The 12,477-nt window shown below is 42.7% G+C and overlaps 1 protein-coding gene across 5 annotated transcripts in view; it reads right to left on the reverse strand.

Annotated features, from left to right (window-relative positions):
* The window catches only part of NLGN4X (neuroligin 4 X-linked), a 333,057-nt gene that overhangs the window by 283,520 nt on the left and 37,060 nt on the right, over window positions 1–12,477 (reverse strand). For all 5 annotated transcript variants that reach the window (XM_057539088.1, XM_057539091.1, XM_057539087.1 and 2 more), the window contains one exon: window positions 11,332–11,418. The gene's annotated coding sequence lies outside the window, so the exon portion shown is untranslated. The remainder of the gene's footprint in view (window positions 1–11,331; window positions 11,419–12,477) is intronic.

Raw genomic sequence — 12,477 nt, forward strand, 5'->3', positions numbered from 1 at the left:
TACTAGACTAAGTATCACAATACGTTTTACTGCGAATACAGGTGGATTCCTATCTGCATTAATATATTGATTTTGTCACTCTCAACTCCCTGTGGGAAGGCACCATCTCCTAGGATCCTTCTGTACACAATGGACTAGATAATCACTGAAAAGGAGCCCACGGTGACTTTTTTCCAGCAACCATTTCAAGCCCTCACACCTCAGGATCTACTCCTGGAAAATGGACAAGATATGCCAGCCTAACCTGTTGCCAGAATCCAATAAAACCATGACTATGAAGGCAAGTTTGAAAACTGTCAAGCAATACATGCATGTAAAATTATTCTAGTGGACACTGACTCATTTATATGAAATAAAGTATTGCAATGTAGTGGTGGCCGTCATCAGAACCATGGTGCACATGACTGCACATCAAGCTTTGAGTCCAAAAGAGCTCGGGAAGAAAACACTCCTTCAAAGACTTTTTCTAAAAAAGGGTAAAATATAGAAATGCTAAGCATATATTCATCTTTGTAGGTGTGTGGTGTGGTGTGTGTGTGTGTGTGTGTGTACGCACACGCACGTGTGCTAAAATAGTTTACTAACTCAGGTAAAATGGCAGAAACCTAAATTCCATGGGACCGGCAAAGACAGAACATCAATTCAATCTTTTGAAGTCCTGAGCTAAGAAAGCTCCCACAGACTAATAACTAAAAGACACCAAACCACTGATTATAGCATGACAAGGGAAAAAGGCAGATTTTGCTCACCAAGGTTACAAAATATTAATAAACTCAAGGGTAATGGATAAGGCTTCAGGTCATGTCATCTTACCATCAAGATCATTCCAGACACATGGGACTGGAGTATCCTAAATGTCAACCATCTCCTGTGAGTGTCAAGGGCTCAGAGTAACTCATTTTTTAAAAACATGATAGTAGGCTAAAATTTAGAATGTTGCTACTTGTATACATTTTGTGGCATTCCAATACGAGGAGAGCAATTGCGTGGTGTGCATGAGGGGACACCTTGGTCTGATAAGTGGACGAGGGTGCTCTGACTGTAATGTCCCAATGTGATCCGTGTTGGGTTCACACCCTATTACAGGGCTGCCACTGATGGCAGGTTTATCCGTCATGACCACTGGGCACTTGAAGCCCCACCTCTCAGATCCGTCAGCTGGAGGGAGCAAGTGCTTCTCTCTCAGGACTGAAAAGCAACTGCAAATCACAGAGACACGAGCAAAGCTCGGGTTCATGTCGTGGGCAAAAAAGAAGATGGAGAAAGAGGTGGCTTGTTCCTGCCGTACAGGGCTGGGATGTGGTCTCCCTTTGATCCTTTCTTCCTTCCCAGAGACATTTCCTTATTACTCCCTGTCATCTAATAGTTACCATGCTGAAGGCAGCTACCTTTTCTTTCTTTTTTTTTTAATAAATAAATTTATTTATTTTATTTATTTATTTTTTGGCTGCGTTGGGTCTTCGTTGCTGCACGTGGGCTTTCTCTAGTTGTGGCGAGCGGGCTTCTCATTGCAGTGGCTTCTCTTGCTGCAGAGCACGGGCTCTAGGCGCGCGGGCTTCAGTAGTTGTGGCTCGCGGGCTCTAGAGCACAGGCTCAGTAGTTGTGGCGCACGGGCTTAGTTGCTCTGCGGCATGTGGGATCTTCCTGGACCAGGGCACGAACCCATGTCCCCTGCCTTGGCAGGCGGATTCTTAACCACTGTGCCACCAGGGAAGCCCAGCAGCTACCTTTTTAAGAGCACGTAGGAAATGACTGATAAGTTAATGTCCGGACAGTAAGAGCTCTTCAAGTTTTAAGTAAATTTAGCTCCTTTTGTCTTAGAAAATTAAATGTGTAGCTTTAATTCCAATCCTGGCTCTACCACTGTGTGCTGTGTGTCCTTGGGCAAGTTGATTAACAACATCTAGCTGTGTGCCCTTGGGGAAGTTGATTAACGTCTCTGGGCCTCAACTCCCTTATCTGTAAAATGGGAATAATAATAATAATAATACTTAGCTCAAAAAAAATGTGTAGCTTTAGGAAATAAGTTCAGTTTAGAAATTAAAACAAGAGCCCTTCGAGAGAACAAAAGGACTAAGTGAATTTCCACATGGGAGAGGCCTCAACTAAACCTTCCTTTACAAAACTACACCAGGGATTTCCCTGGTAGTGCAGCGGTTAAGAATACGCCTGCCAATGCAGGGGACACGGGTTCGAGCCTTGGTCCGGGAAGATCCCACATGCCATGGAGCAACTAAGCCCGTGCACCACAACTACTGAGCCTGCGCTCTAGAGCCCTCGAGCCACAACTACTGAGCCCGCATGCCACAACTACTGAAGCACGCGTGTCTAGAATCCATGCTCCGCAACAAGAGAAGCCACCGCTCACAGCAACTAGAGAAAGCCCGCGTGCAGCAACGAAGACCCAACGCAGCCAAAAATAATAATAATAAATAAATAAATTTATAAACAAAAAACCACACCAGGATACAAATTAAGATGAATGTGTTCCAATGTAATGTGTCCGTTTATTGTCATTAACATCGGACATGTCTGTTTACTATTTATAAAAAGAAAGTTAGCAGCAGAACTGGGTTAAGAAAAAGAATCTTTGGCTAGGCCATTCCTCAAAAAAGAAAAAGTTACTGCTCATAGCTGCAATAACTCCAGTTAAGCAATTCTCCACACGACCTTCAGAAGGTCTAAATTGCTGACAGCATTTCTTTTTTTTTAAAGTTCACTTTCATCTCTCGATGTTATTTTGAAAATATGACTCTTTAGTATCTTCCCTGGAGCAGAGTCCTATCCACCAGCACAAGGTTATCCATTCATTTCCACCACCCTGACCAACATTTTTCTTTAAGTAAAGTGAAGGCAAAGCGCTCTTGGAGGAAAACACTATTGCCTTAGGAGACACCGATATTTTGCCTCATTCCCTTGGAGTGACAGCAACGATCACTCTCTGCGCTCAGGATGGAACATAATTCTCAGCTCCCTTGGGGCATCGATAGCGCTCAGGAACGTGAGGATGAACCCGTGGGGAACGAGGAACGCTCAGGTCATGTGAACACCTGCCCTCTTTTGACAACTCCGTAGAGACTTGCTCAGTTTCAGCAGGCGGCACAAAGAACTCTCAAGGGGATCGTGACTTCTTCAATAATCTATTATAATTTACATAGACACACATACTACGGAACTAATACAAATACATAAAAGTGTAAGAGACTGACGGCAGCGCAGTGAGATTACCTCTACACACGGTCTTCGTCGCTACTAATTTATCATAACATTAATTTGATCGATAAGTTTTCACTGTGTAGGGGACACTGTGTCAGACGAGGCGAGGGTTAGAGCAATATAAAATATTTCCAATACTTAGATTTTTAGTCTAGGAGAGAAGTGAGACATTAAAGAGGCAGGGGGACCCCATTATCACGGAGATGCTCTCTTCGGTAATGGATTTTAGGGGAGGAGCAAGGCTTCCCTGAGAAGCGATGTCCAGGTGCAAATGGAATCAGAAGGTTGGACTGAATTTTTGCAGCTGCAAGAACGGTCAGCTGAGGGAGGAAAGCGGGGGCATCCCTGCAAGAGACGTGGAGGTCTGAAATGGAACAGGGCTGGGTCTGGAAGGTTCGGAATGGTATGACATGCCTGGGACAGAGTGTACGTGGCGGGATGTCAGAGACGGCGTAGAGAGGGGAGCCTGAGGTCAAGTTACCAAAGACCCCCAGTCTTTGTTCACACATGTGAGGAAGTCTTTGTTCACACATGTGAGGATCTCGTACACACGGCCTCCATCAAGGGCAGAGGGCGAGATTCCAAAGGGAGAGGCGCAAAGAAGAAGGAAGGGGCGTGGGGAAGAAAGGAAGTGAAGAGGATGCTAGGAAGGGGGGGAAACGAGAAACAAGAATGTTGTCAAAGAGATGGAGGAGGGGGGACTGCCCCGGCGGTCCAGTGCTTAGGACTCCGAGCTTCCACTGCAGGGGGCGCTGCAGGTTCGATCCCTGCTCGGGGAGTTAAGATCCCGCATGCCGCAGGGCACAGCCAAAAAATAAAAAAGAGAGAGAGATGGAGGAGAGAGCATGCCAATGAAGGAGATGGATGGTGTAGAGGTCCTTGAAGGTGACAGGTGAGATGTATCTCCTGGCACTCACAGGATCATAGCCTGCTAAGTGTGGCGGGTTCAACAATGCCCTCCAAAGTCATCTGCTTCTGACTTTCCAGAATCCCTGAGAACATACAACCTTCCCTGGCAGAGAACTTTACATGGACTGTGCAGATGGGATTAAATTAAGGGTCTTGAGATGGGGAGACGCCCCTGGGTTATCTGGGCAAGCCCAGTGGAATTACAAGGTCCTTCAAAGGAGGGGGCAGGGGTCAGAGTCAGAGAAGGAGATGTGAGAACTGAAGCAGAGAGAGGTGGCGATGGGATGTGGGACCATGAACCAAGGTACGCTAGAAATGAGAGAAGGCAACACAATGGATCCGCCCCTACTCCTTCCAGAAGGAACCAACCCTGCTGACATTGGTCTTTGCCCCAGACATCTGACCTCCAGAACTGAATTTGTTAATAATGTGTCCTGTGTGTCAAACCATTAAGCTTGAGATCACCAGTTACAGTGGCAGTAGGAAATGTAATAGATTGCAAAAAGAGTGGAAAGTGAGGAAAATGCATTTTGACTTCTTCTTCCTTCAAGAAGACTGGCTGAGAAAAATACAGCAGATGTAGCGGTGAGGCTTCAGGAGGGTGCCTTTCAGATGTGAAAGACTGACATTGCATCTCCCAATAGAGGGGCCCTTAGAAAGAACCTGCAGAAAGATTCTCAACCAGCAGCTAGTGGAAAACACTTCCGAGAAAGTCTACAGCATCAGGGCTTTAGAGTGGTCTCCCTAAGTCCTGAAACATCACATCATTTTGATGTTTCTTTCCAAAGCAGTTTAGCCACTTCAACATGAAAGAGAATTATTCCAATTTATTCTGAAGACAGACGATCAATTCATTGATCTTCAGCTGTGCAAAAACAAGATGGCGCTGCTGTGGAAAATGACGTCCACTGTCGTCTCTGTACTTTGAAAGGCAATGCAATGAAATGGACTTTATCCTCAAGTCAGTTCAATTCCGGTCAGATACCCCCGGATCCTCACTCATTCTGTGCTACTTGACGCCTTTCGAACAAAATTTTTAAATGGTTCACGTCACATCATTTCAGAGCCGGGTTCAAAGACTTGACCACTGAAATGGTAATGATTTCAAAATACCTGAGAAGATTAAGCTACAGTAAACAACGGTCACTACTGGGATTGGTTTCAGTAAAACGCTCCAACGATAATCTGACGTTTCCAAGCATAAAATAACAAATGACCATGATTCCACGTTCAGCCTCAATTTACCCTCGTTCATTGCTTGTTGAGCAAGTACTTGGTTTAAATACTTTAAAAATATAACTTACAATATCGAAAGAATTAAATTAGTTGAGACTTTTAATTAACTATGGATTATAAAAGACTCCATGTAAATACCAGCAGCAAAAGAGAGCAAAGGAACACCTGTTAGGAAATTTAAACTCTGTAGCGGATGTATTTCCCATTTGCAAGTTTACCCTCAGGATGAACCTGCAACTTTGGGAAGGTGAGAAATTAATCAGGACACGTATCCAGGACACAGAATGCTCTTCGTTCATCGGAGGCCATTTGCTTATTACCTTGCCGGATTTTGTTAACCTTCTTCCCAGAACAGCATAATTTGAACAAGCCAATCAATTACCATTAAAAAGGACAAGTGAAAGACTAACCATTCCCCAAGGAAGGCTTAAATTTTCTAAGTAATTGAGAAGAAAATATATCAGCTAAATATCATAGTTCATTTCGAAGACTTAATTACAGATAAGTCAGTGCTAAATAATTTATATTTTCTTCCATGCATATTAACCAGACCAGAACAAACAGCAGGAAAAAAAAAAAAAATCTCTAGAATCAACACTCCACTGCTTCCAAGTTGTTATCACCCGTAGAAAAATGTCATGAGACACGGCATATATTTTTCTTCTCCATCCAGATTCACAAAATGCAAGGAGTAAAATAATACCAATTCATCCCTGGGTGAAAAGAAGATGTTTGGTTTCCTAAAGCATAACTAAACATGGGCTGGAATGACTTTGTTTTCTCCATCTGATATGAAAGGGTCACAGAAGGATGTTCTGCACGATGGAAAAGAGCCGCATCCACTCAGAGGCTGGGCAGCTCTGGACCAATGTGCAGGGAAACGTCTTGCACAGGACAGGACCTTCCATAGTTGGATAAAGCTGGCATCACGCAGGCTGAGGGCACAGGAGGGGGTAAGAGGAGTAGTCCAAGGTCACTTGCCCGCTTGCGCTCCTCAGCCCGAGCTAGACCTTATGGCTACTGGTTTCCAGGAAGCACCTGTCCCTGTTAAACTACAGCGTGAAGCATGTTGACCTGCATTTATCCAGCATTTACTGAGAATCTTCTTCATGCCTTGTGCTGTGACAGGAACAAAGAAGACTGAATTTTCTCTACTTAAATTTCCAATCTCCTGCCAAGAAGGACCCTGGGAAGGTTCACGTAAGGGAATGGGACCACTTCTCCAGTCCCATGCGCTAACAGTTTTCATGTAGATTATGTTACATGCTGCCTCATTGAAGTCCTAAGTGTTCCATATTCCCCATTGCCCCACATCATGCTTAAAAAAATATTTAGGAACACAACGGAAAATCTTATTTCAGCAGTCATCATGGAAAGGGAAAAAAGTAGGGCATATGAAAGGCATATGTTTAGGCAAATGATCCTTAATCATCTACAACAAAAATATACTTTGTTAATATTTACTACAGGTCCACAGCACACCCAAGTGTGTGACATTCAACAGCCTGCCAGAGAAAGACAAAACAATTCCATTCCCTCTTGATATTAATTACCCACTTCAAGGAAGCGTGCTGAGTCAGAATTACCTGGCTCGCAAATGCTCTCACACACACAAAAATGGAATCAGTGAACTCCCTGGTTTTAACGGTATGGAATGCACTTCATTAAAAAGTTGAGCAAGGGACTTCCCTGGTGGCACGGTGGTTAAGAATCCACCTGCCAATGCAGGGGACATGGGCTCGAGCCCTGGTCCGGGAAGATCCCACATGCCGCGGAGCAACTAAGCCTGTGCGCCACAACTACTGAGCCTGCGCTCTAGAGCCCGCGAGCCACAACTACTGAGCCCGCAAGCCACAACTACTGAAGCCTGTGCGCCTAGAGCTCGTGCTCTGCAACAAGAGAAGCCACGGCAATGAGAAGCCCACGCACCGCAACAAACAGTAGCCCCCGCTCGCCACAACTAGAGAAAGCCCGTGAGCAGCAACGAAGACCCAACGCAGCCAAAACTAAATAAATAAAATAAATAAATTTATTAAAAAAAAAAAGTTGAGCGAAGCAAAATAAAAAAAAAATCACAATAATTACTTGTGCTTAATCAAGCATTCCGTTCCTCTAGATCATGAAACAAATGAACAGAGGCACGGCAAAACCAGTCAAGATGGTTCCCCATGGTCAAGGTACGCAATTATGAACCTTAGACTAAAGGATCAGAGAGCCACAGGGAAGCTGCCACTACAACAGCTAGAGGCGACCCACGCTCATCAGCGTGGCTGTACCAGGCACGCTTTCTTGTGGACGGCCGTGGGCTCTCCCCCGGGTACAGACAGAGTCGGCTCACATGTAAACGTCCAGGGAGCTCCCAGACCCCAGGGACGCATGCAGCCCAGATTCCAGATGACAAACACCTGCTGTATGAGACTGTAGCAGTGCACTCACAGAACTCCTAACATGAAAGCAGATATCTATAGTATTGATAATCTGTTATATGTTAATATTTGTTACCAATTTGTGGATCCAAAATAATCACCATGAACTACCCTCCCAACTCCCCAGAGAATTCGGTCATGGCCTTAAATATGGATCAGCAAACTCACTGTAAAGGGTCAAAGGATGTAAAGGGTCAAAGGATGGCCATGCCATCTCTACTGCAACCATTCAATTCTGGCACTGTCATATAAAAGGCGCTACTCCTAAACACTGAGTCACCCACAGGCCACAGCTGGCTCACCTTAGCCTAGGTCACGTTCCATGGTCACTTACTCAAGACTGAGTTTATTGATTGCCTCCAAAAATCAAACATAATTAGCTTATGCATAAAAAAAAACTTATAGGGACTTCCCTGGCGGTCCAACAGTTAAGGCTCCGCGCTTGCACTGCATGGGGTGCGGGTTTGATCCCTGCTTGGGCAACTAAGAACCAGCAAGCCACGTGGCATGGCCAAAAAAAACCAAAAAATTATAAATAGTGTAAGATGATCTCTTTAATGATACATTTGCCCCTTTTTTCCAGTCTAACATATACCTTTTCGGCAGAAAGGAAGCATTAAACTAGGAAAAAAATAGGCAGTGTAGTATTGGTACAAGGTAATATTATGGGTTTGGATAATAGTTAAGAAGAAAAGGATCAAGGAGGCCCCCAAATAATTTCTATTTATATTAGTTTATTGTTATATTTTGTAACACATTTATATTATACATAATTATATATTACCTATATTATATTTATATTATTTAACATTATTATTTTTATCATTGTATTTAAGTCTATAACTCAGTTACTATACCAAATTGATTTACATAACTAATCTGTGTCCCTCGGAATCACAAAGTGTTTTAATAAAAGATTCATTTGGACCATGTGTGTCCAGAACTAAGTAGCGTATAAACAAACCACATCAATGTTCGAATGTATTAGCCCCTAGCATAACCCTGAGTGTCAGGATCTTCAATAGACTAGCAAATTCAGTCCAAACATAAAATACCAGACATCCTAATTCTGGTTCATCCCTCGATCCCTTCACTTAGAAACGAAAATCATGGTCCCAGGAGTGCCATGAAAGGCAGTGTTCTTGGTTGTCAGTTTTGAACTGAACTAAGCCATCTCTGGGAAAAAATTAAGGAATGTCTAACGTCAGTTCACCAACAGCATCCCCGATGACCCCGAAAATCCACTGCAAAGCATTTCCTTTAACAGGGTTACAAAACCAGAAAGGGTTCAGTCAACGGTGTGTGGAAAGTTAGATCCAACGGGCATAAGTTGAAATGTTCAAGTATTCAGCAGGCTTAATGAATTCTTTCTGCTTCCTAGACAGACGTTTTTCTTCATTTATAATCACAAATTCTTCATAGTGAAAAGGGAATGAATACATACATCGCTAGTATTTAAACATGTCAGAAGCCTGACCATCGAAACATGCTAATGAGCAGCAAACCTAGATAACAACATAAATGCCCTGATTCACAGGTTTTTGTGTTTTCCCACTGAACCCTGTACCCCTTGTAAATGACAATCAGTCCAGTTAAAGAGTCACAGAGATTTTAGCTGTCACTTGGGGTCTTGAGGTTTCTGGGAAAGGAAAACTCAAAATTCTGTCTTTAGTTTTTCAGCCAAGCCATCCTTGGGAGACAGTAAAGTTCCAACATAGCAGCACCACTCATCAAGCCCGCCCCAAAACTGGCACTCCAAAGGGCTCCCCTTATCAGAGAAGCAGTTAGACTCTAGCACAAACGCACAGATGGATAAACACCCAGTGCTTTCAAATGCAGAGTATGGACACCAAGGGGGGGAAAGCGGGGAGGGGGGTGGTGGTGGGATGAATTGGGAGGTTGGGATTGACATATATACACTAATATGTATAAAATAGATAACTAATGAGAACCTGCTGTATAAAAAATAAATTAATTAAATTAAAAAAAAAAAAACAATAAGGAGTCTTCCCCAGGTCATAAGTTCTCAATTCCTTCCCCCGATGGTGCACTTTATATCACATTCCCTTAGGGTTTCATAATCCAAGCTGTCATATTTGGAGCTGTGCTGTCTACAGCTCTGAGTCTGATGCCAGACACATGACGACCACTTCTCCTCAGAACCAGGATGGGCTGGTTACATTAAAATGACTGCTCCTTGCACGGCAGCTCCGGAAATGATTACAATCAAGGCTGCATAGGCTTGTTGTTCGAAAGGCTGGTGGTGCAACAAGGGAAACAAATACTTGTGCACCTTCATGCCTTGGTTATATATTAATGCTCCTCCAGATTGAAAAAGGAAAATGACAATGAAAAGAAAAAGGGGGTTTTGAAATTCAGAAGACAAAGGGATTTACATAATGTGCTCTTATGGATTGTTGAACTGTATATCCTCATCTGTTTCATCTTCCAAATTTGCATGTTAACCACAAAAAGGGGGACAGTAGTAGTCTTTCTTTATTCATTACAAATTATCTTTGGGGAAAAAAAACCTAGCACTTTTTTAATTTCAGGAAATAGGAAAAGGAGTTTGGAAATCTAGTTTTTAGAAGTAGGAGTTCAATGAAGGACGTGACCGTGACAATCTTTTAGAATCCAGGAAAGGTGCAGAAGTTTGTTACAGAGCAAAAATAGGGAAATTAGGTGGTTAACTGTAAAGAGATTCTCAAAAGCCACTGGTGGTCTAAATTTCGAAAAATGTTTAGAAGTTATGGCACTCAAAATGGTAAGAAAGTAGGTAAATAGCCAGTATTTAATCCATGTAATCACATAAATGGCCTCAGCAGGGCTTGAATTGACAGCTGAGCCATGAAAAGTCTTAACCATTTACTTGAAATATATTAAAACACATCCTTTCTGAAATTTAAATGGGGGGAAAGGGTCCCAATTTTGACTTGTAAAAATATCTTCATTAATGTATGCTCACAAACATAGATCGTCAAAGTATTCTACCCATTTCCCCTTCCTTGGGCTATGCTCTATTCCTGGCTTTCAGAGAAAGAGAAGGATCCCGTGGCCTCAGTGGGCCCACAGCCTGCATTAGAAGCACGTCTGATATTTTGGCTCGCACTCTTCAGGGGCTACACACAAAAGTGATAAAATGAAATGCTGAGGCCATTCAAAGGCCCCAGTGGCTTGAGATGCTTACTGTAGAAGAAACTGGGTTTTCAGTGGCCAATGGGGATGAGGGTGAATTTCAGAAGGAGGGCTGACTTTCTTGTCTCATCAATGAGATATACTCTCTGCACTGTGGCTATTTGGAGAAACAAATAATTATTACAAAATCCTAAATTCACAAAGCATGCCAGTATGTAAACTCCCAATGAGCTTGAAACCTCTGCTTTGTACTTTGGTGAATTTCAAATCGATTTTTTTAAAAAAGAAAACAATTTTTGCCACGAAAGTAATGTGAAAGCACCGCCAGATTTGAATTAACCAGGCTGTATTGTAAATGCATCCACAAAATAAGCCAGCGCAGATCAATGATTATGTTTTTCATACTTACCATTACATTGTCCTTCTAAGAAGATGCTTTTAAAAATGCCACCATGGAAATCTACTTGATTTCTTTTCCATCTCAGCACATTTTTCCCTGTTAAAATAAAACAGAGAGAGAGACAGAGAGAGACAGAGAGAGAGACAGAGAGAGAGAAACACACTCAGTAAAAGAGTTGGTACCATTGTTTCAAACCCCTGTTACATTCCTTCTAAGCTTTCTTTTGGGTAAGTACAAAAACTAGCTAGTAGCGTCATAAGGAAATTCTTAACTGATTCCCTAATAATTCAAGCAACTGGTCAAGAAAGGACACCTACACAGTTATGGAAAACTGTAGATTCTATATCCAACCACTTGAGTCCACAGGCAATTTGAGAGTTCAGAATAAAGCGAGACAGCTGGAGGTCACCAATCTACTTCTCACCTGCCTTCACCTGACCACCATTAAATTTTCGTCCAAGATGAATAATCAATTTAGTCCATGTCTATGTTCGATGTAGTTTATTTAAATTAAGAATTTAAAATCCTTGCACAATTTAATTTGCGAAAGCCACTCAGTATGTTAGGCGTCGTTTGTTTGCAGAAGTGATCCTCAGCCGGCAGAGATTTTTTTTTTTTCCCTTACAGCAGTGGGTCAGATGGGCAAGATCCAAGCTGCCTCGTTCTCTCGGCTCTCGTACGACAAAACGAGGCTCTAACTGATCAGTACTCATCTTAGGACCATTTGGCACATTTCTTGTCATCTCACCATGGAATCTTCTCTTTAAAGGATGACTCTCAAGCAACCCTGCTTCTTTCCACTTACGAGTGAGAGGATCACAACAAAGCAAGTGACTCCTTGTGAGATATCTGGACAGACCACCCACTTAATCACTCACCATTCTACATCTCTAGGAAGGATGGTGAGCGGGGGAAAAAAGGATAAACCACTGAACGCATTTCAACCCTTAAGGAATATTAGTACCAAGCACGTAAAGTGTTTGGGTTTCATAGCTAATGACTCAGCCCATTATTAAGTTGTAGGAAGGTAGGGTCATAGTCTAATTATGGTTTTGATAGCACATGTAGTTACTACTTCATAAATATTGTGGTTTTAAAAACTTTTATTGGCGTGTATAGTTGCTTTACAATGTTGCATTAGTTTCTGCTGTACAG

The sequence above is a fragment of the Balaenoptera acutorostrata genome, chromosome X, assembly GCF_949987535.1.
Source record: "Balaenoptera acutorostrata chromosome X, mBalAcu1.1, whole genome shotgun sequence".
Classification (NCBI taxonomy): Eukaryota; Metazoa; Chordata; class Mammalia; order Artiodactyla; family Balaenopteridae; genus Balaenoptera; species Balaenoptera acutorostrata.